This window comes from Delphinus delphis, chromosome 2, assembly GCF_949987515.2.
Source record: "Delphinus delphis chromosome 2, mDelDel1.2, whole genome shotgun sequence".
NCBI lineage: Eukaryota > Metazoa > Chordata > Mammalia > Artiodactyla > Delphinidae > Delphinus > Delphinus delphis.
This window is the reverse complement of record NC_082684.1, coordinates 170,963,103-170,987,081: the sequence shown is the minus strand read 5'-3', so window position 1 is coordinate 170,987,081 and position 23,979 is coordinate 170,963,103. Positions and strand designations below refer to the sequence as shown.

The 23,979-nt window shown below is 45.5% G+C and overlaps 1 protein-coding gene across 3 annotated transcripts in view; it reads left to right on the top strand.

Annotated features, from left to right (window-relative positions):
- The window catches only part of FAM107B (family with sequence similarity 107 member B), a 218,375-nt gene that overhangs the window by 158,988 nt on the left and 35,408 nt on the right, over nt 1-23,979 (top strand). Inside the window, exon 1 of one of the 3 annotated variants that reach the window (XM_060006269.1) lies at nt 20,159-20,954. The exons of the other annotated variants lie outside the window; for them this stretch is intronic. The gene's annotated coding sequence lies outside the window, so the exon portion shown is untranslated. Of the gene's footprint in view, nt 1-20,158; nt 20,955-23,979 lie in introns of those variants that run through there. 3 annotated transcript variants of the gene reach the window in all.

Here is a 23,979-nt window from a genome sequence, read left to right as displayed (position 1 = left end):
GTGCTGGCAGAGACAGCGTGTTCCATCTGGAAGGTCGGTAACTGGTACCAGGGTTGGAACAGTTTGTTTTTCATTGTTTGCTGTCCTTTCTGTGCCCGATGAGGTCATACAGTTACACACAGAGCTGATGCAAACTTTCCTGCTTTCCGAAGTTGCTACAACATCTCCCTTTGAACTTTAACTCTGTTTTGATTTCCAGTAAGAGAGCTTCTTGGCGGGGTGAGGGGCAGTGGTGGTAAATCCTTGTTCTGGGTGCTTTTCTTTATTGCTAGATAAAAGTCCTGCTGTTGGGAGGTGCGTTCTTACTGTGATCTTTTCATTTGTTGCCTTGAACAAGGAGCCTGCACACATCCAAAGAGATCAGTGTTCATTCTCCATGACGTTTGGTTGCTTCTGCTTTGAGTAGGTGACAAATGTGGGGTGATTTTCCGGGCAAAGTTTATCTTACTAAAGGATAATTTTTAAAATGTTGGCTGTTGATGATGAAAGCATAAAATACGTGTTTATCTGAGGTCATAATAAACCTTGAGATCTTCCCCTGGGCCACTGAAGAATCTAGTCTTTCAAATGTGTGAACTTGAGCTTGTGGATTTAACAAAACAGCAGATCTAATCAAGACTAAATAAAAAGTCACATCTTGTTATGGTTTTGGATGTCGTGTCTTTGCCAGGGAGAGAGTTCGGTAAGAGGCTGTCTGCCTTGCAGTCATAAACTACCTTTTTTTCCCCCGACGATTTCTTCCGGTGCCCAGCCATCTCTGTCAAACTCTGGGTGAGTTGCCCTTGGCTCACCTTTTAAAACTATCTTTTGATGTTGAGTAGGTTTTGTCTCCCTTCTTTTATCCAGGCTCCATTCAGTGTCTGGGCTTCTGATGATTAAACTGTGCTTTTTCTTTGAAGATCTCCACTTCTGGTACAGTGTGACTCTCCCATGAAAATTACCGATGTGTATTTTGGACTGCTTCATTTTAGCAAGATAGCACTTGCTTTGCAGTCGTTTTGCTCATCATCTCCACTTTCTCCCTGGTGGTTGTGGGTATAAAAAAACACAAGCTTGTGAAAACAGCAACCAAACACTCTGAGAGGCCTTGGTTTTAATTTGCTGCTTATTCCTTGGTGGGGTTTAGGAAAGATGCTTTCTCGGGTGTCCATTACGGAAACAGTATTTTCAGTCTCTGTTCATACCTGTCTAATGACCAGAGGGATTTAAATGCTCTCCTTGATTGTGGTGTCATAATTTCCACAGTAGCTTTGACTTGAGTCGCTACTACTGCTTCACACTCCTGCCTGCCCTAGGTGTGCACAAATATTTGGTGACAGGGTAATGTTGATAGAGACAAACAGATCACACACACACCTTTTTTTTTTTTTTTTTTTTTTTGCTGGGTGCATTTGCAGTGCCTTTTCGTTTGAGGAAAAAAAGTATATGGGCTACCCTTGCTAACGTAGGGCTCCTGCCTACCTTGTGCACATTCATATTTATATAAAAATAAAATTTTCAAAAGCAGTGATACCTGCCATCTTAAGGAATAATGGCTTCGCTTTTGAAAGCTTTCCTTTACAGAAGAACTCTCTTTCTGAAACTAAGGAAAGTGGTTCAGAAATTAAGGAAAATGGGCTTCGTTGGTCGGGATTCCTGCTCCACTATCTGTGTTCGGGTTTTTGCTGGGCCTCTGGCTCTCCCAGCCTGCGTGGTCGGGGGTGGAGCCAAGGCTCTCTGTCTGTCACGTCCCTGGATCCCGGGAAACGGCGAAAGCACACCTGTGAGGCTGGCCAGCCCTACTTCTTTCAGGAAGCCCAGCCTGGAATTGACGGGGGAAGGTGGGGAGCTTGTGGGCCGTGTGAGAGAGGAGGCAACGGCCCTTGATGTCCCTCCCAGGGACTAAGTGTTGAGTAGCCCTCATATCTCCTGGTGACCTGTGAGCTTACTCTACTTTTTTGTTTGGTTGGGACCCTGTACCCCCAGGCCTGGCTTAACTCCGTCTTCCCCAAAACTTGAGAGCAAGGCTAGACTGAACAGAAGTACTTGAGTCATTCTTGAGTCGAGGACCTTTCTTTGCATATTTTTTTTCCAAATAATACTAAAACCTTTTTGCTGTTTTACGGTTGAATTTTTCTATCTTCCATAAGACTTCAATCTCCAGATAGCCTAATCGTAACACGCACGCATGCGTGCACGCACACATGCGCACACACACACACACGACAGAAGACGCAACTCACCACGACACAACACATGTAGACCCTCCCCTTCTTCTATGGTGATGTGAAAACTTCAGCATTTTATTGTCCAGAAATGTATGTCTGTACTCTGTTTCTATGTTAGTTATTGGCAGTGGTATCAGTAAATCCACGAAGATCGTAACTAGTGAAATGTGAGAGGTTTAAGGAGACTCTCAGGGTTGGGTGAGGGTTTGAATATCAGAACAAAGTTGATTATTTGTGAAACGCATATCTGGGAATTGAGTCCTGAGAGGAAAGGACTTTTTAGACAAGGACCAGAGGAACTCACTGTAGAGCTTTGACAATCCCTAATCTCTCTTCTTCAGGATAAATCTCTATGTTTATACCATATCAGAATGTCAGTGTGTTAAAATACACACGTGCTTCTGTGGCACACACATTGTGGGACAGCAGCTCCCCTGTAGTTGCCATTTAGTGTGTCACCAGCCATCCATCCCGTGAACCACACGGTGGGTGGTACCCACCCCACTGCCTTCCTCCCTGCAGCTACCTCGGTGGGATCCCCCAGCCTCGGAACTCCTGGACCTTTCCTCCGAGGACTGTTCCGTGCTTCCTTAGCCTTCCAGACTTTTCCACGGTGCTGTGACTCTTGCTCCGTGGTCAGCCAGTTTCTCCCCCGAAGTCTTTCCTTCACTTCCTGGTTCGAATCCAGATGGAACCCAGCTGCTTCTCCCACATCTCGGGATGGGGTCCCCGCTCCTCCTGGCTCTCAGATCCTTCCTCTTCTGTGCACTGCTCTCTCGAGGCTGACTTCAGTCATGTTCTGTCTCTGATCCTCAGTGCTGTCGCGTACTGTTTGTGTCTCCTCATTTGTTGAGACTTTTGGCACCTGGGTGGCGATCTTCTGCTCCATCTGGAGTAGTTGTGAGAGCTGCCTGGGTGATTTCAATGCAGCCAAAGCTGGGTGACCAGCAGTCCCGGTTTGCCCAGGACTTGGGGGTGGGGCTTTCTTCGATGGGGGGGCTTTCCGTTTTAAAACCATGCTGGTTTGCCTGGGACTGGGGCCTTTCCCAGGACACGAGACTTGGATGCTCAAACTGGGATGCGTGGGCCACCCTGAAAGAGTCACTGTTCCAGATGTTGTTAATACCGGGAACAGCTCCTTATCTGGAATTCAGAGGTCCCCCTTGATGGCCAGAACCTTCTATCCTTCCAGTTCACCTGACAGACTATCCCTAGTATCTTCAGACTTTTGTCTTTCCAGGTTCGTTTGCAGCCCGTGGCCCCTGCTTTCACCCGGCGTGTCCATCATGCCCTGCCTCTGCTTTTCTAATTCCCTGGCCAGCATTTCACCAAAGTGCTTATCAATCCACTGAATCCCCTCCTATCTGCCGTCCTGGCACATCCCAACCCTGGAGGGTTGGGCAGCCCGTGGTCTCTGCACCTGCCCCTGGACCGCGAGGTTCTTGTCAGAGAAAGTCACACAGATACGGCGATAGAGTCTGGTCGTCAGCTTCAACACTGCCTGGAAACCAACTGATTTCTTCATCAACCCTCTCACTGTCCCACGTGACTATTTTCAATTCTCTCAACAGTTCTTAAATCTCCAGTTTCATCGTCAGCCCCATCCTGCCTGCTGGTCCCCCACTCTCAGCAGGTGTTCTTTCCACGGCTAGTAAGGCAGTTGTGTGAAGGCCCTTTGCTCCTTTTCCCACTGCCCCTCTGCAAACCTGCTTGCTCCTGGATCCTTTTCTCATCTTTCTGTTCACAGTGTAAGCGGTGTCCATCTCCCTCACTTTCTAAAGATCAGTTTCTCCGTAGCCATCCCCTCCCTGTTTCCATCTCTGTCCTGCTGTTTCTTTCTCATGAGGATTTATGAATGCTCAGGTCTCTCCCATCTTAAAGCAAAAACAAAACGGAACAAACACTGTGAAACCCACGCCTTGCCTGGTACCCTCCTCTTTCAGCTGTCACTTTCTCTCTCCTCCTCTTTGATTAAACGTTTTGAGAGGATATTCTACTTTCTGGCCTGTAGGAGTGATCTGCTGCCTGACAGAGCATCATATAGGACACACAGTTTTTATCTCACAGTTTCTGTGGGTCAGGAGTCCAGGCACAGCTTATACTAGCCTGTACTTCAGGGTCTCACCAGGCTGCAGTCCACGTGGGCACTGGGGCTGTGGTCTCATCAGAGGCTCAGTTGGAGAAGAATCTTCTGAGCTCACTGAGGTTGTTGACAGAACGCCTTTCCTTGCAGCTGTGGGACCTAGGTCACCCTTAGTTCCTAGAGGTCATTGCTCTTCCATGACACAAGGGATTTCACTTAATTCATGGCACCTTAGGTCCTCACAGATGGCGAGGGAGGGAGAGGGGGAGAGAGAGGGAGAGAGGGGGAGAGTGTGAGCGAGCAAATCCAGCAGGATGGAATTACGGGAGTGATATCCCATCACCTTGGTCTAATTCTGTTGGTTAGAACTGAGTCACAGGTTCTGCCCACACTCAGAGGGAGGGGATTAAACTAGGGGGAACAATGGGAGATGAGGATCATGGGGACCACCTTAGTCTGGCTGTCTGTCTCTCAATTTGCTTATTTCCATTCACTCCTTAAACCACTGTATTCTTTTTTTTTTTTTTTTAATCTCCACCACTTTACTGACACTAATCTCAGAGGCAGAATTGGCTACATGATGTGCAGGGCTCCGTGCAGAATGACAGTGGGAGGCTCCTTGTTCAAAAATTATTAAGAATTTCAAGATGGCAGCAGCAAAGCATTAAACCAGGTGGGGGGCTCATCTGAGCACAGGGATGCAAAGGTCCACACCCGTGAGGCCAGCCTCCCTGTTGCTAAATCTAGAAGGCACTTGCCTGTGTGCTTTCTTACTTGGCCTCTCAGCAGTTTTTTTTTTTGCGGTACGCGGGCCTCTCACTGCTGTGGCCTCTCCCGTCGCGGAGCAAGGCTCCGGACGCGCAGGCTCAGCGGCCATGGCTCACGGGCCCAGCCGCTCCGTGGCATGTGGGATCTTCCCGGACCGGGGCACGAACCCGCGTCCCCTGCATCGGCAGGCGGACTCTCAACCACTGCGCCACCAGGGAAGCCCCCTCTCAGCAGTTTTGCTTGTTTTGCTCCACTGGCCACTGCTGAGAGCATCTCGCTTTCTGAAACATTTTCATGTCCCTGAGCTTTTGAGACCTTGCGCCCTCCTAGCTTCCCTTCTCTTTCTGGATCTTCCCCTTCAGTCTCCTTTGCAGGCTCCTCCTCTTTATCCTTCCCTTTATATTTGAGGATTTGGAGGCACCTTTGTCACCCTGTGAGTTTCCTTGGCCTCAGTTGCTTGTGGATTTGGGGCTCCCAGATCTACGTAACCAGCCTGTATCTGACTCCCAAGCTCGGGCACTCACGTCCAAGCTTCCTTTATTCACTCGTATGCTTTATGGGCATCTAAGTGCAGTGTGTCTAAAGGTGATCCCCTGTTTTCTCTGATCAAGCTCGTTTCTCTTCAGCGTCATCCATTCTGGCCAATGGCTCCACTGTCTCCCCGGGTGAGTTTGGATTTCTGGTTTTGCTGTGTTCCTGTCTTGAGCCCCCTCTCTCTTCTGATTGATCTTCCTTGTATTTAAGGTCTGTGCCTCCACATGGCTGTGAAGAGCTTGCCCTGGGGCTCTATTTCATTCGGGCGATCTTCTTGTTCTCCTGGCCTCCTGGGCTTGTTTGTTCAAACCCAGCATACTTCACTGCTCTTCCTCAGTTAAGGGTCTGCTTCCCCGCTTAGAATAGGAACCTCCTGAGAGCAGGGACGCAGTTTTGTTCACTGCTTTATCCTCAGTATTGGGAAGCCGGGCACCTGCTACACCCTCAATAAATATGTTATTTTTAAATTAATTAATTTATTGGCCACACCTCGGGGCATGTGGGGTCTTAGTTCCCCGACCAGGGATTGAGGGATTGAACCTGTGCTCCCTGCGGTGGAAGCGTGGAGCCTTAACCACTGGACTGCCAGGGAAGTCCCAATAAATATGTAATATTTTATTGAAAGAGTTTTTTATTTTTAACCTGAGTTTTAAAAAAGCATGACTGTTTTGTTCCTTTGTAGAAACCATACGTTTTGGAAAAACAGGACAACTGTATAGGAGAATTCCTGTTCTAGAGATGCTAGGAATACCTATAATGTTACAATAGTTTGGGACCTTTTGATTGGATTGTTGTTGATTAGAAAGTAAAGTTGTAACAGGCACTACGTGGGTGTTTTCTTATTTCCATGGAGTTCTGGGCCTGGTGGTTGGGAGGGAGCCTGTGTCATTGGGTCTGCAGAATTCAAAGAATTGCTTGTGTCATTTGGTAGCAGGAAGTAAAAACATGGTAACTGAAGATAAGTAGGTATCAGGTACCATCATCTGAGTCACTCTGCTCTTACTCCAGATGTTTTGACATATTTTTATTTTTGTTTTTTTAACCAAGTGCAGAGGTAGTTGTTGTCAGAGATCTACATCTCTGATTTTCCGGGATCCTGTTTTCCTTGCAATATCTGCTTTAAATAGTGTTTGGTAATAGAATGTCGAAATACATTTCAGTATTTGGGGGCCTAATTATTTAGAGACTAAACATGGGCTAGAAGAGGACGGATTCCATTCAGCAAAGACACTGCTCATCTATCAAAGGTCTTGGAGAAGTCTCTTTAAGCAGAAGTCTGTTACAAGCAAACAAAATAATAGATACACTTATTTGTTAAAGAGACCCTTTATTCTGCAGCCTAGTGGCTCTCAAACTTTTTGATATCAGGACCCTCTGTTTATACTGTTAAAGAGTATTTGAAGACCCTCAAAGACCTCTGTCCATTGTAATATCTATTGATTATTTACCGTGTTAGGAGTTAAAACAGAGAAAGTTTAGAAAATTCGCTTAAAAATGGCAAAAATAACAGTAAGCCCATTACGTATTAGCAGAAGACCATTCTTATTGGAAGGTAACGTTTCCAAAACAGAAAAAAATAGTGAGATGAACGTTATTTTACATTTGTGTACATTTTTAAAATAAGTTTTTAAAAGGAAATAACTATTTTTCAAAATTAAAAAAATTAATGACACTGGCGATATTGTTTTACATTTTTGAAATCTATTTCATAACCAGCTTTAATAGAAAATAACTGGGTTCTCATAACTGCTTCTGCATTCAGTGTGTTGATAGGTTGTTTTGGTTGAAGTATACGTAGAAAATCCAATCTTACACAGATACATAACTGGTGAAGGTGGGAGTACTGAAATAACCTTTTCAGAGAATTATGGATGGTACAGTGTGGATTCTGAAACCGCAACAGTGATCTTTTCTCAGTCTGTTACATTAAAATTCATTAAATTATCTTTCATTTTGAATAGGACAGGAGGGTAGCTGAGCCAGTTATAATACAGCTGTATAATGGCATATTATGCAACCATATTTTAAAAGTATTTTATCACAGATGAAATGCTTGCAAATGTCATAAATTGTCTACTTAATATGACCCTCATTTTGCTAAGAAAAAAAGAAAAGAGATGTGTATTTGTATTAACTGAAAGGAAAATATATCAGAGTATGGATATGTTTAGTGATGCATTCGTGGATGATATTTTATTTTCTGTATACTTTTCTGATTTCCAAATTTTCTATGATCACATTGCTTCTAAAACTGGCAGGGGTGGGGAGAGGTTTTTTTTTGTTTTAATAGCGAAATAAGTATGTCTGTTAAACCTTTTCCTTCGTCAACAGGTCACCTTGTACATGAAAACCCCAGTTTTTATAGTTGGAGTGGTAACAAAAATCCCTTTCCCCCCTTCAAGTTTTTGTTTATTTAACAGATTAATGTAACGTTTCTACGCCTGTTTTCAACCTCAGGACTTTTCCTCTTTATTTGAATAACAATTAATTGATTTATTAGAGAAACTTTATTCAAGACTTATTCAAGCAAAGTGTTGCTTGTGGAACTTAATAGCAGGGGCACAATTTGCTTTTACTCATTTCTGCTACACCTCAGGCAAGCACTGATTCTTTTTTTTTTTTTTTTAACTTATTAATTTATTTATTTTTGGCTGTGTTGGGTCTTTGTTGCTGTGAGGGCTTTCTCTAGTTGCAGCAAGCGGGCTTTCTCTAGTTGCGGTGAGCAGGGGCTACTCTTCGTTGCCGTGCGCGGGCTTCTTATTGCGGCGGGCTCTCCTGTTGCGGAGCATGGGCTCTAAGCACACAGGCCTCAGTAGCCGCTCCACGAGGGCTCAGTAGTTGTGGCTCGTGGGCTCTAGAGCCGCAGGCTCAGTAGTTGTGACGCACGGGCCCAGTTGCTCAGTGGCATGTGGGATCTTCCCGGACCAGGGCTCGAACCCGTGTCCCCTGCATTGGCAGGAGGATTCCCAACCACTGCGCCACCAGGGAAGCCCAAGCACTGATTCTTATGTAAGAAAAATGCAGGAGGATCTTGTCCTACAGTGATAGTAGAGCTCCTTGCATAGCTGAGAAATATTCCTGGAAATTAACATGCAATTAACCTCTCAGTTATTGCCTCTGAGTCCTTTTGTCAGTGGTGTGTTGAGTATTTCTCTTTACAATTTTTGTTTCAAAGATTTTTTTTGATGTGGACAATTTTTTTTAAAGTCTTTATTGAATTTGTTACAATATTGCTTCTATTTTATGTTTTGGTTTTTTGGCCACAAGGCATGTGGGATCTTAGCTCCCGACCAGGGATCGAACCCACACCCCCTGCATTGGAAGGTGAAGTCTTAACTACTGGACTGCCAGGGAAGTCCCTCTCTTTACAGTTTTATGGCTGGAAGTTGAAGTGTCTACCCAGAGATGCAAAGGGCATCTCACATCTGGGGATGAGCTCCCTGCTTTTACCCCTGGATTTAGGAAGCATGTTTGTTCACTGTTATGTAGCTGATGTGGTATTGTCCTAACGTATTGCTACTTTAAGGCTTCTGTCCTTTGTCTGTGGACAGGAATCCAAATCTGCTGATGGTCTATTTTCCTGAAAGTGGAGGATTCCATCCTGTTGGTCTTTCTTCATGTTCCTTATGATATGATTAAGTGATTACTAAGATGGCTACAAAGCACCCAAAAAGCAGGAAATTAGCAGTTTTGCATCCTCTACTTATCACTTTAAAGATATGAACATTGTTACTTTGATATTTCCAGCTGAACATTCAGTTCTGTGGCTTTAGTTAATACGTTAGTGACTGTTAACGTTCGCAGTCTCTCCCAAAACTGTTTACTAAGGCACAGCTCACTTTGAAGTATAAACTGTGATGGGTAACTACTTAATTGTTCATCCTAATACCGTTTTACATTAAAAGACCATTCTATCCTCTGCTTAAAACAATTGAGAATATTCTACTTGGGGGCACCCTTAAAGCATTCATCGTTATATCTGGAAATATTCTAATTTAATTTTAGTCAGATTTTATGAGTTGAGCATTTTGGAGGCTAAGAAATATACTCCAAATAATACCTAGTGGTTTCTTCCTTAATGGAAACCACTCTTTGACTTTAATTATTTCCTGGGTCTGTCATCGTCTTTTATGTAATAGACTGGGCTTGGAAGGTATCACAGATTCTAAGAAAGACACGAGAAGTGTCATTATTATTGCATTACCATGATCATAAACTGCGGGAGCCTGTGGAACATAACCTGAAGAACTTGCCGTGATACAGAAGATAGGCTTCATGAGGGCAGGAGCTTTGATTCCTTTCCCGCTAATTGCACACTGTTTAGAACGGTGCCAGGCACTTAATAGATGTGGAATAAATACTTGGTGAATTATTGGAAGATTGGACTCCCTGGATTCCCTCTGTGGGCTACGGTAAACAATAGGCATTTGCTTTCCAGGAGTCATATCTTCTCCGAAAGGGCAGGAGTAGCTTTTTGAAAGTGAAAGGCTTGTTGTGTGTGGCTTGACTCAGACCCCACCAGGCACCGTGCCTGACGCACAGTTGCTGGTCAGATGTTTAGAACAAAATCCCAGTGGGACGGCCAGGTAGTTGCTTCTTTTCGCTCATGTTTGTCAGTGGCTTCTAGAATCATCACAGGCCCAGTAGGTGGAGAAAATGGGGCATGAAGAGCCCAGGGAGGTTGATGGGAAGCTGTTTTGAATTTCTCATTTGTAAATACTGGGACTTTGGCATACTGGAATGTGATTTTGTTTTGATGATAGGCATGGAAATGGTATGAACAACCTGGATTAAAGTTATTGTTGAAAATAACTTGGTGCGTCAGACATTTATCGGAGGCTCCATCAGAATTGATGGCAGCTGTTTTGTTCTTTTAAATTAATTTATTTTATTTTATTTATTTTGGGCTGTGTTGGGTCTTTCTTGCTGCGCCCGGGCTTTGTCTGGTTGCGGTGAGTGGGGGCTACTCTTCGTTGTGGTGCGCGGGCTTCTCATTGCGGTGGCTTCTCTTGTTGCGGAGCACGGGCTCTAGGCACGTGGGCTTCAGTAGTTGGAGCACACGGGCTCAGTAGTTGTGGCTCGCGGGCTCTAGAACGCAGGCTCAGTAGTTGTGGCTCACGGGCTCAGTAGTTGTGGCTCGCGGGCTTAGTTGCTCCGCGGCATGTGGGATCCTCCCAGACCAGGGCTCGAACGCGTGTCCCCTGCATTGGCAGGCGGATTCTTAACCGCTGCACCACCAGGGAAGCCCAATGACAGCTGTTTTATACAGGTACCTAAAACAGTTTCTGTCATGCCTTCTCCTTCTCGGGGACCTGCCACACCTCTGTCTCACTGACCATGTCACAGGGGAACCACATCTGGTTTCCGAGCCCTGGGTTACCTGCCCCTCTTACTGGTTCGGCCGAATCTCCTGTCACTCACCCCTTCAGTCCCCGTGTTTCAGTCGGGCTGGTGTCTCCATTGTCTCTCCCATCGGTGGGCCCTTCCTACTCCTTAAAAATCCCCTGCCTGGTCACTGCTGACTCCGCCTGGTCACACCCGTCTTTTGAGGCTTGTTGCTTCGTAGAGTTTCACACTCTGACTAATCTGTTTTGCCTACCCACCACAATTTTGTTCTGAATCAAGATGCAGTGTTATGTGATACTCATGTTACTTGTGTTGATTTAGTTTTTACAAAAAGACTAAATACTCTTAAAAGGGATTCTTGTACTTCTTTTATATTCCCTAAGCCTGTGATGGGCGTTTGTTCCAAATGAAAAAAAATAAAAACTAGGAAATGCTGATGGGACAGACTTGATTTTGGAACACTCGCTTACCCGTTCCGAGGATGTGGGGAACATAGGGGCCCTGAGCTAGTTAATAGTGTTTGATTGTCTGGATCTCAAGCCACTGAGTGAAGCCGGGTGTGAAATAGTCCTGCCCTGCTGGTTGAAGTGAGACTGTGCAGGCTGGGGTTGTGGATTTGGAAACCTGGAGATGGTGTGAACATTGAATGAACTAGAATGTTTCAGCTTGGGAAGGAGGATGTTGGAGTTTAACACAATTTTCTTCACATTTATAGAAAGCATTTACCAGTTCTTGCAGCACAACACAACACAACACTTTTCTGTTGACCGAATGAGAAGCTGTGGGCTGAAAGGACTTCAGTTCAGTGAGACTGATTGAAATTGCTTGTGGGAACCTTTTTAATTGCTTTTTTTTTTTTGAAGAAAAGGGTAACTTCAATTTCCCTGGTGTGGTTTCCCCTAGAATGGAATTCCTGGAGGGCAGGGCCGCCAGTGTTATTTGCCATGTGTCCTGGTACTCAGTGCTGGCACAAGAGGTGCTCAGTGAAGGTGGGTGGATGGATGGATGGATGGATAGATGCATGGATGGATGGATGGTTAGGTGGATGGATGGATGGATGGATGGATGGACGCATGGATGGACAGGTGGATGGACGGATGGATGGATAAATGGATGGACGCATGGATGGACGCATGGATGGACGGATGGATGGACGGATGGATGGATAAATGGATGGATGCATGGATGGATGGATGGATGGATGGATGGATGGTTGGATAAATGGATGGATGCATGGATGGACGCATGGATGGGTGGTGCAGCTGCTTGGTCTTGGAGATGGAGGGAGAGGAGGCTCTTGGAGATGGAGCAGTGGCTCTTGCTGTCCTGACCAGCCTTGCTCTTTCCCTGGCTGTGTTATGGCCCAGACCCCGTTGGAGGTGTGGCTGATCACGATGGGTGCTCCTTTAGTGCTTCTCTACTGGAGCTGGACACACCTTTTTTTTTTTTTTGAAGTTTCACAGATGATTCTGGTGTGCAGGGGAGAATTGGAAACCACAGCTGTAGTGTTTGAAGGAAAATGGAAGTTAACTTAAGCCAGTTTGTCCACATGTAAATAAACAAAAGCAGCTTATCCTTTTTGCCCGGGGGTGGGGGAGGGGGGAGGGTGTTACTTTGCTGAGATGGACCCACCTAACTCGCTAGTTGTTTCTCTTCCCCCTACATCTTCATCTGCTGTTTTGGACTTTTTTTCCCCACGTTTGGCTCCTGGCAGCTCATAAGAACTCAAGCTCTTTGGGCACATTTTTATTATACCTGGCAGAACATATTATAAAGGTGTTGAAGTGTTTCTTAAAATTTAGCAGCAAAGTGTAGGTGGTTTCCAGCTCCAGCCACTAGATTTAGAATCACCCTGCTCAACTCCCCGTCCACCCCCCGGATTTCCAGTCCTCTCTGCGATCGCCAGCAGCTTAGTCTGAGTTCAGAATCGCAGGAAGGAAAGCGGTTGGGAAAACCGGGACCAGGTGAGCACTGCCCGTTGACCTGTTTAGTTATCTTCCTGGATAATTCTTGAAATGTCCATCCAAGTTTGGTCATTTTCTGGCTGTGTAATAATTCAGACGATACTTTGTGAATCAGTAACCTTTTATATGTTATGCATTTTGGCATCGCTAGGAAGGTTCAGTAGTTATTTACCTTTTACACCGCAGGGTGAAGTAAATAGGAATTTGGAAAGTTGTTTGTGAGTGCATGTGCATGTGCTTCTGCTAAGCACGCAGGGGAGGAGAGCAGTTGGGGACCCTGTGGTGAATTGCAAAGCATAAAGATGCATTGATGGGGGAGGTGAGGGACGCGTGATGCACTGGGGAGACCCAGAGGGAATTACCTGGACTGAGGGAGCGTGGGTCCGAAGAGGAATTTAGTCTTTTTCTCTAAAAATTTTTTTAAAAAAATGATTTGCCTGACTCCAAAACAGGAAGGGGTGGCTCTGCCTCATTTCTGTTTCCTGCTAGTAGAGGACTTCTCTCGCAGGAGATAAAAACACCATCACACAGCAGTAAAGAGCCCAGACGCTGGTGGCAGACCCACTGGACTGATGAGGCTCTTACAGCTGCACGACCTTGCACCAGTTGTTAACATCCCTGGGCTTCAGCTTCTCCTCTTTCAATAAGGACAGTAATCCCTCCATCATAGCACTGTCTCGGAAGGCAAATGACGTGAAAGACGCAGTGTTCAAGATGGTGCCTGGGACTCCCCTGGCGGTCGAGTGGTTGGGATTCCGCACTTCCACTGCTGGGGGCACGGGTTCGATCCCTGGTCAGGGAACGAGGATCCCGCATGCCGGGCAGCACGGCCAAAACCCCAAAAAACCAAAAACAGTGCCTGGAACTTAGTAAGCACTGAATAAATTTTAACAAGAAGGAGGACTCGTATTTCTAAGGATTACCTGGGAACCAGACTGTCATTGATAACAGCGTTTCTATTACAGATTTCAGTGTTCTAAAACTCCCATTTAAATCAGGAGATTGCAGGAGTGCACAGACCCACAGGGTGGATATTCAGTGGGGAGAAATAGAAAGAGTAGAAATTAACTTTGCCCAAGACAAGTGAATACTTTTCTTATTGGTCCGTGACCAACTTAGGACAAAGAAAAATGTTCATGGGCTGCATCTTTTCTAACCCTGCAAAATTTACTGAGACACTGAATTGCTTTAGCAAGTGATAATCAAACATTTAGTAATTGTAAGCCCTGGAGATACAGTGGTGCCCAGAGAGCAGTGGCCCCGATGCTCAGGTAGCTTCATATCTAGAGGGAAGATGATCAAAAAACATGTTCCCAGCAGTAAAATGAACAGTTCCCAAGGCTGTGAAAGGGTTGGGATGTGAGCTTAGGACAGACTGATGGTGGAAGGACCCAAGTTAGGTGGGGTGATCTGGGCAGGTGATGTTTGTGTGGAGATTCAAGGGTGAGCCAGTAGTATGGAGAGATTTGGGATGGGAAGGGATGGGTTGGAGCAGGTACTGGCGTGAGCACAGACTAGGTAAAAAATGAAGCGAGGGCTTCCCTGGTGGCGCAGTGGTTGAGAGTCCGCCTGCCGATGCAGGGGACGCGGGTTCGTGTCCCGGCCCGGGAAGATCCCACATGCCGCGGAGCGGCTGGGCCCGTGAGCCATGGCCGCTGAGCCTGCGCGTCCGGAGCCTGTGCTCCGCAACGGGAGAGGCCACAGCAGTGAGAGGCCCGCGTACCGCAAAAAAAAAAAAAAAAAAAATGAAGGGAGGCTGCCAGGACTGGAGGGCGGGGAGCAAGGCTGCTGGGAGAGATGCAGGGGACGAGGTGTGAGAAATAGGCCCGGATCAGGTCAGGTAGGGAGTGACGGCCATGGTCAGGGACTTAGAGAAGCTTCTGGGGAGTGACCTGACCTAAATTACATTTTAAGACAATCCCACGGGCGGAAGATCAATTCTTAGTGCAAGCTTCCTGCTGTAACATTTTTCTATTTGATAATGAAGAAAACATGAGGAGAGCGTTTTTAGCCATGGAAATATTGGTATCTGGATATATTTGAGGAGCAGGAATGACAACGAGACCTTCTGGGTTTTCAACCTGAAATTACGTTGCAGCTGCACTGTGAGGCCAGGCTGGTGGCCCTGATCACATCCTACAGGCTCCCGGCAAGAGGAGCGCACAGGAGGCGGCTGTTCTAGCCAGAGGTTGGCACCGCTTTGTGGTGTCAAGAGCAGAGCTGTCATTCGTCTGGGCTGTGACCGATGAGAACACTGCGACCTGGCCGATGGCTGGCAAGCTGAGTGCTGACCGATGTATTTCCGTTTTCAGTCACAGCATCCAGGCCAAGCCGGGAACAATCCAGAAACTCCGCGATCAGCACTTGCAGATCTTCTGTGCTTTTGGGAAGAGTAACATGGGCTGCTTTAATGTAAATTTCTGATAGCCAATTACAGATGATGAAATCAGTTGTTTCGGATGACAGAGAAGGACCCTTTGGAAGGCCTCTTTAAAGCAGTCGTTATTAATCCAACAGTGCTCGTTTTTATGTGGAGCGCTGAGAGAGGAGTGCTATGCTGTCTTACTGGTTTGCCTCCAAGTATGGAAAGTCCCAACACACAGGCAGTGAGGGGCTGCATTTCAGAAACAGGCTTTAATCGGGATTTCTTCTGGTCATGGGTCTTCCGAGGAGTCACCCTATTATTTTGTGTTATAGTTGCAGATGGGCAAGAAGCAGATTTCTCACGTTTCCCTTTTTGGGAGGGATGGGGTAGTGTGTGTGGCTTCGAAAGGCCTGTCTCTGTTGGAGCCTGACTTTGTTGCCTGGTGCAGTGTGTGTGTGTGTGTGCGCGCGCGTGTGTGTGTGTGCAAGAAAGTCTGCAAGTTTAGATCAGACTGCCCTGATTAGTGAGAACATCTGGTCTCCTGGTCTGGGGCCCACAGGTGAGGAAACTGACCCCATGGGGCAGGATCTTTTGCTGAACGCACAGAGCCTGTCGGTGGCTGAGCTGGGACTGGGACCTGGCATTTTTGGTGCTGGGACCTGTGCCTTTTGACAAAACACGTTGTTTAGATTAATTGTAAAGAAAATGGTTAGTAGCAGATGTAATGAGGAAATAAATAATGTCTGATTATTCCAAGCCAGTGAGTTGAATCTTTTTAAATCTGCAGTGAACCATTTTAAGAGAAAACAAAATTTGTTTCTTGCTTGTGAGGTAGAAGCAGAACTTATTTTTAAAAATGAGAATGAGGCAAAATAAAACTAGATCAAAGACAAATAAAAATGTTAGTCTAGGATACTTTGTATCTTTGTTTTATAAGCAGGCTTTAAATTAGAATGTCGGTGGGCATGCACACTACTATATATAAAATAGATAACTAATATGAATACTGTATAGCACAGGGAACTCGACTCCATACTCGGTAGTGACCTAGATGGGAAAAGAATCTAAAAAAGAGTGGGTATATGTATATGTATAACTGAACCATTATGTTGTATAGCAGAAGTTACACAACATTCTAAATCAGCTACACTCCAATAAAAATTTAAAAAAAATTAGAATGTCAGTGGGAGTGACATTTAATGATTCTAAATTCATAATGTCATCAGTACTTAATTAAAATAATGGATGTATCAGTGAATCTCCTTTTGTTAGATGGTATTATTTAATCTGGTAGTTTCATAATTAATTTTTTTCCTAAGGGTAAAAAGACGCTATATCTCTTCAGATTATTAAATAGCTATATAGCAACAATGTCCTGTTTTCTGAACATTCATAAATTCAATGTATGTCCTTTAGACTTACGGGTGCTTTTATCCAAGTCAGCTTCATGGGTTGTATTCTGCTTTGGTTTGCCAAACCAGTTATTTCTTAATACTTGGAAAGTAGTTTATATAATTAGTGATAGATGTATAGCGTAAAACAAAGAACTAAACTGCTAAATACCAATCTGAGCAGGCGTTACTGTCCACTGTTGCTATGACAACTAACAATTTAAGTCTAACATATATAGCTGACTTGTTACACCTTGAGGGCACATACTCACACAGCTCATCTCTATTTGCTGTTTTAAAAAAAAGGCCCGATTCAGTGATTAGGTGATGGTGTATTATCGACATGTCTTTCATCAACTTGGTTAAATTAATTTGGTCGGTGTGCTTTGGTTCTTTCCATGGAACAGCCTGTCAGTCCTTCTGTTTACCCACTCTTTGGGATAAGGAAGTGGAGGGGGTAGCATTTGCCAACTAATGTGGACAGGAAAGCAAGGGAGCAATGTAATCCTATTTTGAAAAATTCTGTCGACACTTATTAACTACTTGGTCCTGGTACTTCCTCTTTCAAAAACCGATTTAATGCAATCCTGCCCTCCACTGTGAGGTTGTTTATTGCCCTCAGCAGAATTCCTGGCATATTTGAGGCCCTGCCCCTCCGATTCCTGCCGGATCCCCAAGCCACAACTGGCTCAGTCGCTCTCCTGCCTTTATTCTGTCCCTGGTCAAGACCTCGTAGGGTAAATACAGTTTAACCCTAGTGATTGTTCTAGGGCACTCCTGCTGCCCCATCTGAGTCCCAGCCTTTGTGGCTCTCTGCCTGTCATTGTCTTGGCTTTGAATGAAGTCTGATAACTTTGCCGTGCCTTACAAACCTGGGACACCCACCTCCCTTCCCTTAGTAAATAGACTCATGGGAGGTGGGTGTTATATGCAGTGCTGATGAAATTGGACATATTTCCTAAGGTTAGTAATAGGTATTTGTGTGGGAGGTGTGTTTGAAGGGTGGAGCAGTGAGAGGGTAGAAGGAAAAAAGATGTTTTCTGACTCTGAACGGAAGATAAGAAGTTTCTGACTTTGAACAGGTGAAGCCCGCTTACCTGAGAAATTTGGTAACCTGTGCTCATGGCCGCTGAGATACTGGCTGGGGGGAGGGGGTGATGAGTCCTTATTAACAGTCAGTCATTAATCCAGACAGCAACCCTGAGAGGGAAAGATAAGGAACGCAGAGCTCAGAAGGCAAACGCCCAACAAAGATTTTGAAATGAGTTACAGCTTATGTTTGAACTCTGGCCTTCCCATGTCTAATTGTACGACTTTGGATAAGTGCCTTAGCCCCTCTGGCCCTCTACCTCCAGTGTTGTGAAAATTCAATGAGGTGATGGATGTGGACATTTAGGACCGTGCCCAGCCCACAGCTGATATTTACTGAATAATTATTTTAATATTTTTCTTGTTGAACCAAGGTCATCCAGCTAACACGTGGCAGAGCGGGCTCTGACTTTCTCAGACTTGAAAGCTTAGCTCTTTCTACTGTTTCATAACCACCATTACTGTCGCCATGTCTCTTTTCAACAGGAAGAAAAATACATCAATTCTTAGTTGTCTCCCTAACCATTTTCCGCATGTTTCCCACATGCGGGTGTAAATGACCTTTGACGGTTGGGTTGCAGGTACCTGGGACTGGAGAACTTCCTCTTACCTATTGTTAACTCCAGTTAAGTGTGTGGAATTTTGTCCTGCTTCTTAAAAAATATGCAACTAGAATTATTGTTCTGGTATTAAGAATCTGAGTTACACTCTAGTTTTTTTTGTGTGTGTGTGGTACACGGGCCTCTCACTGCTGTGGCCTCTCCCGTTGCGGAGCACAGGCTCCGGACGTGCAGGCTCAGCGGCCATGGCTCACGGGCCCAGCCGCTCCGCGGCATGTGGGATCTTCCCGGACCGGGGCACGAACCCGCGTCCCCTGCATCGGCGGGCGGACTCTCAACCACTGCGCCACCAGGGAAGCCCTACACTGTAGTTTTTAACACAGAAGCAAATGCCATTACAGTTAGCTTTAAATATTGATGTACTATGGGTATCATTTTATTTATGGATAGAGAAACTTTTGAAACTGCTTTTAAAAGAACACTTTAAGAAGGGGAGAAAATACTGCCTCGGTGATCTCTGTTCCCCATGTTCATCATCACAGGGAAAAAGGCTTGTTACTGAACTATGAACAAATATCATTCTCTAAGTAATCTTTAATTTGTATTTCTTTACTCATTCACATATAGCTAGGAGGATTTGAGGTTATTCTTTAACAATTGAAATAAGGACATTTTAAAGATTAGACAGAGGAGAAGATGATGGCTTTTTAGTATCAGGAATAGAAGCTCAAATAAACTTTTAAAAGGTCATGGTTTTAAGTGCTTCCCATTTGGAAGGGATGTTGACAGTTGGCTGCTCGTCCAGTTTATGTTTCTGTTGGAAGTTTTCAGGTGCTTTCCCTGGTACCCGGAGTGCTGCCAGGTGATGGTGGCAAGTTTAAGTAAAAGAATTAGGACAGGATTTTCCCAGCGGCATCCATTAGTGGGTCCCAAGAAGCATTACAAAAAAAAGAAACTGAAAAATATCAGGGTGTATACAGCATAAGGCTAGTATTGCTTCTGGAAACTTTTACTTCAGCTAATTTTAGTGTGGTGTGTTATTGGGTCCCTGTGTATAAAGAGGATTACAGACAGACACGTTTGAAAGCCATCGATCTGAGGTATTTTAGAAAGTTTATCAGCTTTAGAGCAAGTTTAAATGTTATATAGAAGGGAAGTTCCACTGAGTCCTTAACACTGATTTTCCTACATGGCTCACAGAATGAAATTTAGGAACACTCAGTGGTAACTCAGATTTTTTTTCCCCAGAGCTAATATATATTTTATAAATGGAAAATAAGGTTGGGACTTCCCTGGTGGCGCAGTGGTTAAGCATCCGCCTGCTAATGCAGGGGACACGGGTTCGAGCCCTGGTCCGGGAAGATCCCACATGCCGCGGAGCAACTAAGCCCATGCTCCACAACTACTGAGCCTGTGCTCTAGAGCCCGCGAGCCACAACTATTGAGCCCACGCGCCACAACTACTGAAGCCTGTGCTCTGCAACAAGAGAAGCCACTGCGATGAGAAGCCTGCGCATCGCAACGAAGAGTAGCCCCCGCTCGCCGCAACTAGAGAAAGCCCGCGTGCAGCAATGAAGACCCAACACAGTCAAAACACACACGCGCACGAGTGCACACACACACACACACACAAAACCTGTTAAAAAAAAGAAAGAAAGAAAATGTTAATGACTTCAGGTCTGAAGCTTCATGGATGAAATTACGAAAGTAAAGTTGATAGGGTCCTTCCTAATTATCACATCACATGTACTGTTGTGTTTGTAGATTTTGTACTGTAGACTGAATTTAAAAATCTTAAATTGGACTCTTAAATACTTGGGTTCTTACTCAGTTTGACATTTGTAAGATTACAAACTAAAGGGTAGAGATTTTTGTTCATTGAACTACCTTGAAAACTTTTTAAAAGAAGCATCTTATTTTTCATGGCCTTTGGCTGCATTTTACTTTTGAATACTTCATTGAAGTAGGTAAAAATATCCTATCTTAAGCTTTTCAGATTCTTTGTTTGTTTTGTTTTTTTAAGGCATAAGGGAAGTAGTTAGGTGTCATGATACATCTGTAGTTTCTTGTTATTTTATAACTGTTCTTCCGGAAGCGACTGATGATTTCCTTTTTAACTGGTTGTAAGTAGAGGACAAATTTTCATTATGGATGTGTTGATATGTCATTTGTCCTTGCCCTTTTCATTTAATTAACCAGTAGCTTCTATTACGTGTGGAGTTTAAAACAGACACAGTTAAAGTTCTGAACTTTTGGACAGGAGCTGTGAGAGTAGTCAGAAGCTGATGGGAAGTTTCTGGATGCCAAGTTCTTGAGTAAGGAGTCCTGTTGCAACAAAAGAAATGAAAACATTTCAAACTTGGGTAACTTCAGAAGGAGAGAGAAGCAGAGTTCTCCATTTCCTGTGGAACTGGGTTCGGGCAGAGCGTTTACTAGTTACCAGCCTGTCCTGTTCTTTTACTTAATCAGTACTGCTTCTGCAGTTGTGTCAAGACTTGGGGAAAGCATGTAAAACAACTAGCATAACAGGTTAGCAGCAGATTTGATTGCGATGCCAGAGTGAGTAGCCTGGTGGAGGATGTGTTGGTACTCAGGGCACACGTCCTAATCCGTGTTGGCTGAGGACCTGGGGGCTGTAGACACAGTGGTAAGTGGTTTGAGTTCTACATACTTGGATGCGGGGAGGAAGGGGTGATGGTTAAGGCTTTATTTTAAGAGAGAATTTCCTTGAGGATGGAAGCTACCAAGTAAATAGGAGAGTCTTGCAATCGTCATAAGTTGTACTTAAAAACAATTTATGTTTGAACATAAACACCCTTAAAACATCTTGTTGGAATGAAGATGAATAATATCCCTCAACTTCTATAGGATCTGGAACGTGATTGGTGTATCTGTTGCTCATTACTCAAGTAAGTGATTATCTAAGGCCTCTGTTTATTCTAGGAATAGATAAATTTTTGAAATCTTGACTATTTTCTAATGAACAGTGAGCCCCCTTCCATTCCAGCAAGAAGAAAGGCTGTTATGCTTTTCAGACATCATGGCCCCTGGTGTCTGCTGGTTTAAATGCAGGCTCCGTCTTTTTAGGCTTTTGTTTTTCTGTGTTCCTTGTTTGCCAAGTAGGTTGCTGTCAGTTTTTCCCAATTCTTATTTTGGGAGGTTTTCCGCTGCCTATTAACTGCATGTAGAGAAAGGGCTCCAGTGGAGGCCCAAGGGAGATTGTATCCAGTTTCCGGGCTGGGTGGGCCTGTGAGATGGGGGTGACTGAAATAACCGTTTAGGGTGCGTAGACAGCCCCACGGGGCTGGGGGTGCCTTGTTTTTGTTTTCCTGGGGCTGAAGGAAAGCCTGTGGGAAAACGGTAAGGCCTGGCGTCCTAGCATGACAGGCCTCCTGAGGGAGTTGCATTAATGCATGGAGTTCAAGCAGAGAAAGGGAAGAGTCAGCGCAGTTTACTCCCTCGTTCCGGGGCCAGCGCCCGCTACAAATGTGTTTACGTTTGAACTTTTGCCAAAATCCCGGTAGTTTAGAAAGGGAGGTTTTGTGCAGAAGGCAGAGCTAAAGGCTGAAAGGGCTCCCAGTAAAAGGCCCCCCGTCTTTGTTGCTTACTGCAGCATTATTACAGATGCTGTGAGGACTGAGCACTTCTAAGAAATGGTCGTTGCTCTAGTGTCCCTTTCAGCTTTGGAGCTGAGGTGCAGAGTTGCTGCTGACCTTACCCGGAGGGGCCTGATGAGCCCCTTGTCCGGAGGCTGGAGTGCCTTTGAAGACAGTTGAATTGGATTTGTGTCCTAGTCCGCTCGGGCTGCCATAACAAAATACCATAGGCTGAGTGGGCTAAGCAACAGATATCTAGTTCTCACAGTTCTGGAGGCTGGACGTCCAAGATCAGGGTGCTGGCTGATTGGATTCCTGGTGAAGACTCTCTTCGTGGCTTACAGACAGCAGCCTTCTTACCATGTCCTTACATGGCAGGGGTAGGGGTAGATGCCAGCTCTGGTGTCTCGTCCTCCTATAAGGACTCTGGTCCCATCATGGGCCCCCCCCATGCCCTCCTCTACTCCTAATCACCTCACAAAGGCCCCACCTCCACTTACTGTCACATTGGGGGGTGGGGCTTCAACGTATGAATATTGGGGGACACATTCCCCCCATAACCGTCTGTGTGTGGCAGGGTTGGTTGTCTACCTAACAGCCACTGCTGTCCCCTCTTCAGTGCTGGAATGCCACGTCCCCATTTTCCCAGCGTCCTTTGTTGCTATGGTGATGACACGATGTAGCTCTAGCCAATGAGGTGTCAGAAGGCCCCCTGGGGGCTTCTGGGAGTGGCTTCCCTCCAAGATAAAGAGACCCAGTGTGGGGGGCTTTGCCAGTCTGCCCTTCCTCCTGGAGGTGCTGGGACTGCTGAGCAGAGCAATGAGAAGACCCCAGAGCCCCCATGACACCACTGAGCTCTGAAGCAGCCTTGCACAGCCTGACACCACATTCTTACGAGAGGTAAAAACGAGCCCCTGTGGTTGCAGCTCCTTAGAGGCAGGTGTTGTTGCATGTGGCCCAGAGCATCCTCATTGATGGAGTCACAAGGGGAGAACCTTCCTCCTTTTGGAGCTGGAAGGAGGTACAGTCTTAGGAAGAACTTCTCCCAGAGACCGCCCCGGCCTCCCCACCCTCAAAGTGTATGTATCACACTAGTGATTGTGGGCCTGTCTTCTCCACTAGCTGTGAGCCCTGGATGGCAGGGACCATGTCGCACTCCTCCCTAGATCTTTAGGGCCTGACCCGAGGCTCATACAGAGGAGGGACACTCATGGTTCTGGCCTTGCTGGCAACGGTGGGCTTAATAATCCTTTCCTGGTTTTGGTGTCCTCATAACAAGACTGGCTGTAACCAGAAGAGGGGTAGGTGGGAAAACAGACTTTAATTAAAAGGACCTGGGCTGTGCCCATAGCTGCTCTCTCAGGTTTAGTTAGTGCCAGTTGATCCTCCAAAGGCCCAGACGGAGATGTGCCCCAATCCTCACACTAATTTTTCACGGTGGAAGCAGAAATCAAATGAGTCAACTTATATTCGTGTAATTAGGAAACATGTTAATGAACCATTCAGAAAAACACATAATTGTAACCATTGTTTCTTGCATGAAGATCTCTTTAAGAGTGAAAAAAGTTTTCCAGACAAACTCTAACTGTGCTGTATTTCAAAAGTGAAAAAGTTAAGTTGAGTGACTGGAAGTCAGAGCACCTTCTTCAATGGAAGTAAACCTCTTTGACCCACAATATGGCTGAAATACGGCGTATTTGAGATGAAAAGTTGCAAAATATAGGATAACTGGCTGTCATTTTACCGGCAAGGAAACAGACCTAGAGAAGTGATAAGTCAGGATTTAGGTTTGTGGACCTTTTATTTGAGGTTCTTTCTACTCTAATGTTACTAGTAACTTAGTAAGACAAACGAGTGTGGAATCCCACCAGCCAGCAACCTCCAGGAATGCACGTGTCACTGTAGAGAGGTTCGGTTCATTTAGCTTCTGCAGCGGGGCGAGTGTAGCCTGGAAGAGTGCTGGGATTCTCTGGGAAAGGCAGAGTTGGGTCTTTGCTTATGCTGGGTGCTTTGAAGGTGGGGTTAGAGAAACGGGGCCAGACCCGGGCTGGATGTGGTCGGGAAGCAGGTACAGTT